Source organism: Limulus polyphemus, unplaced genomic scaffold (genome assembly GCF_000517525.1).
Source record: "Limulus polyphemus unplaced genomic scaffold, Limulus_polyphemus-2.1.2 Scaffold1147, whole genome shotgun sequence".
NCBI classification, from domain to species: Eukaryota; Metazoa; Arthropoda; class Merostomata; order Xiphosura; family Limulidae; genus Limulus; species Limulus polyphemus.
Window position 1 is genome coordinate 15,328 of NW_013666757.1, and position 4,148 is coordinate 19,475.

The window sequence follows — 4,148 nt, forward strand, 5'->3', positions numbered from 1 at the left end:
GAACCCTTTCCTAACGGAAGGAGCCCAAGACTGAAAACAGTATTCCAAATGTGGCCTAACAAGTAATCTGTACAATGAAATTATAACCTCTTTAGACTTGTATTCAATATTTCTGTAAATACAACCTAAAATCCAATTTGCCCTACCACAAGCAACAACACACTGCTTGGATGGCTTTAGAGACTGATCAATTATTACACCAAGATCCCTTTCCTTCATAACACTATTGAGGTTATTACAATCCAAATTGTACTAGTTGTAAAAATCATCAAATTATAATAACCCATTATCTTGCATCTATTATAATTAAAACCCATTTGCCATTTATTTGCCCAACTCACTAAATGATCTAAATCCTTTTGTAAATCAGCAGCATTTTCTTCACAGCTAGCAACACCCAAGACCTTAATATCACCTAGGCTGACTTGTACTCAGGTAGTATTCAAAGTATTAGGAGTTTCAAGTTCTAGTTCCTTTGTTGTTTCAAGATCATTAAGCCTCATAGTTTTCTTTATGCTTAGCTTTCTATTTTTTGGTAAGTTTATTTGTAAATTGACGATATTTTTCTTACTGAATAGTGCATGAAAAGCACATGTGAATACATGCATCCGTTAAGTACCCAGTTCAATAAGCTATATTATACACATGACCATAATACAATTTAAGTGACTACAACATTTATTCCAATTGTTTCCTCAACATTTTGACTGATTTTAATGTAATGATGAAGATTTACTTGATTATCAAGTAAATATTATCAAGTAAATGCTGGATATCTCCTCCTCCTATCATTGTAATTATCTTGTTGAAATGTGTTTAGAATTACTATTGAAAGGTTATTATACAGCACAATATGTTAATCTATTTAGTGTTTTTTCTTACATTCTGTTCCATTTAAAATTTTAAAGCCCCATATATACACACACAAAGTCACTAGCAAATATAGCATGCTGATATACCACCCAACAAATACAAGTGAATGATGAAGTTGAAGAAATAGTCCTGTGTAATGGCAAGATTAAAGGTGCATTAAAAAATGCTGAACTGGGCTGTAAGCATTCCCAATAGTCTATTGATTAAAACAGATACATTTACTTTCATCATTTGGACATTTTACTGACTATCAATTTAATCAGTCATCTGAAAATAATAAGCTTTTGTTACTGCAATAATATTGCATAGGAATGATATCCCCTCTTAGGTTGTGTGTATTGCTTAAAAACATCAGCCATCTTTGATGTGGCTTCATTTAAGGTTCTTTTCATAGTTCAACTTTTAACCCTTTCACTACTGTAAAAATGTACTGAGTACATCATCTCATATACTTTAAAGATATATGGAGTATGTCCATTTCCTACTCACACATTTTTGGGAAATTATTTATTAAACTTTTAAACTCTTATAAAGTACCAGCCTGAATTACTGTCAATGGCAACTCATTCAAACAGACAATCACCATTTCAGAAAATATGACTGTCTTAATTTGAGCCTAGCCTGTCTTCTCTTAATCTTAAACTTGTGTTTCCTCATTCTACTGTTTTCAAGGAAAAAAAAATCGAAGGTCTTTATCCAATCAGATCATACAACACTCTTGTAAACTTCATGAATATCACCTCTTACCATTCTTTTCTCCAGAGAAAATAAGAGATCTTAATCTGTTTCCATAAAATAACACTTACATCCTCTTTTTAAAACTTTGTTACAACAATCCCTTAAGAAAGTGATTTACTAATTAATATATTGAGAACAAGTTTTCAGACACAACTCCAGTTAAAACAGTATTACTTTTTTAACAGCCTATGGAATAGTTTGATTTATAATGTGGTAGAAGTTGCACCAACTTAAGAGAGGCTGTAAGTTCTTTCAAAAGTTTTTCCTTTACCCAAAATAGAATTTAAGGAAACTGTTTAGCAAATTATAAGATTACTATATTCTATACTTTATATTAAAAACTTTCTTTTCTGGTTCTTTATTCATAAAAACCCTTCACGTGTATTTAATATTTAGACTTAAGATTTTTATAGTCCTATTTCAATTATACAATAGCTTTCTTGACTTCTTTTACTATCTATAACTTTGGCATCACTCAATTTAATTGTAAAATTCATCATTTGAGACATGTAGCATTTTGAATTTCTTAACATTATAACTTGATATGCTGAATGGCCTTGTATCACCTAAATACTTCTTTCATTGAAAGTTAAAAAACTCCACTTGTTATAAAAAACAAAACAAATAATGCAGTGTATGTTGTTAATTTGAATTTGTTTAATCTTTTTGTGATGTGCCCACATAGGTTGAATGAAGCCCTAGCCTTAGTTGTTTTTGCTGCTTTAGATGGTTATCTCAAAGGGTAGACTGGCAACCTTGAATGGTCAAATGGCCTTCTGTCACCTTGCTTATTTGTGTTTAGTTTAGTAATATGTGCTATAAGACAGATATACATTTACTGTGGTTTAAATGGAATAAAACATGAAAGGTGAAATGTATCAATGCAAGAAATTTTATATCTATAATATGCTGCTTTTCATAGTTGTTATAAGCTTGCATTACACATAACGTCAGCGTAATTATCCATGGTTACCACCTTAAAACCTTCATGTCTTTCATATCTACTAATTAACTTTACTGGATTATAGCATCATTCCAATGTAAATTTTTGGGTTTGCTGCCATAACTTCAAATTTTGGTAACTTTAACACTACTTCCATTGCTGAAGTTATAGAACTTTTGATCAATTTCAATTAAACCAATGCATATTTCAAAAATACCCCAATAATTTAACCAAAATATGTTAATACCAGGTCTTACTCAACACTATTTAAATCTCACAAAAAGCTGTGAAATATTTAATTTTGGGATAATATATACATATCCTAGCTTTTATGCGTATCACCACATAAGCATTTCTAATGAATTACATGTGTTAAAAGTGTTATTTAGAAAACCAGGCTTTAATAGTTTAAACATACATAAAGCAAAGCCACAAGCTTTTTCTTTATATGAAGCAATAATTTTATGTACTGGATGAAAATTGGGTGAAATACTGTGAAATTTGTGAATTTTTTTTTTTAAATATGAAGTGAACCGCTACGATTACTGTAGAAGTAGGGTAGTACTTCTGCTAGTGCTGAGTACATAATCTCACCAATGCTGTAATGTTACGCCTATACTATGGTACAATGCAAGTTGGAGCAGAAATGTTAAAACTAAAACCTTCAAATGTACTTCAGTGACCTTAAACTTAAGGTTTAACCTAAGTTATAATTGTAGCGGTACTATCACACTAATTCAATTTCTTGGTTACAATTATTTACAAAAATGAACTGCATAATAAATCAGAACATTTAAGTAAACACAGGATACAATATCTTTATAATTATATATAATTTGTTAGCGGGCAAGTCGCAACTATAAATAATAAATTATCAAAATCATTGATAAACTCTTTGATTAGATTCAATCGTTATCTAATTAAAATTCAGAATATGCCTAACTTTGTATATATTGTAATCTAATAATTTCAAGAATAAAAAATAATATCTTACCTTTGCCAATGTATAAAAAATAAGTTGAAAACAGGTATCAAATAAGCTTATCTAAATTAAATCAATATATGCGTAGATACGTCTGTAATCCTGAAGATATATTTCTATAATTTTAGGCCTAATTCACATAAGTCATAAACAAAGGCGTACTACAAGTTCTTCAGAAACTACATCCACACACAGGACCACTGTAACATACAGTTGATAAAGTGGTATTGCGGTCAGTCAACATTTTTTGAGTTATTGTTCTAACGCATGACATATCGTGAATGTTTTATAATTTCGACTTTACTATACGGTGTTAGTCACCTACTCTTTCCACTTTTTGAATTGTTCATTTGTTGATAAGCCCAAAGCTACATAATGGACTATTTGTGCTCTACCCATCGCTACTACTGAAACCCAATTTTTAATGTTATGAGCCCTAAGACTCTCTGCTGAGTCACCGGAGGTAGAAAGCAATTGTTGATTGAAAAGATAAAACTCTGGGAAGGGTGTTGAGACCGAAAACTTATTTGTTGTTTTTGAATTTCACGCAAAGCTACATAAGGGCTACTGTGCTACCCGTCCCTAATTTAGCAGTGTAAGACTAGAGGGAAG

At 30.8% G+C, this 4,148-nt stretch overlaps 1 protein-coding gene across 1 annotated transcript in view; it reads right to left on the reverse strand.

Moving 5' to 3' along the window:
• The window catches only part of LOC106462345 (protein twisted gastrulation-like), a 10,831-nt gene extending 6,899 nt beyond the window's left edge, over positions 1-3,932 (reverse strand). The window contains exon 1 of the mRNA XM_013922259.2: positions 3,549-3,932. The gene's annotated coding sequence lies outside the window, so the exon portion shown is untranslated. The remainder of the gene's footprint in view (positions 1-3,548) is intronic.
• Between the last annotated feature and the right edge of the window lie 216 nt (positions 3,933-4,148).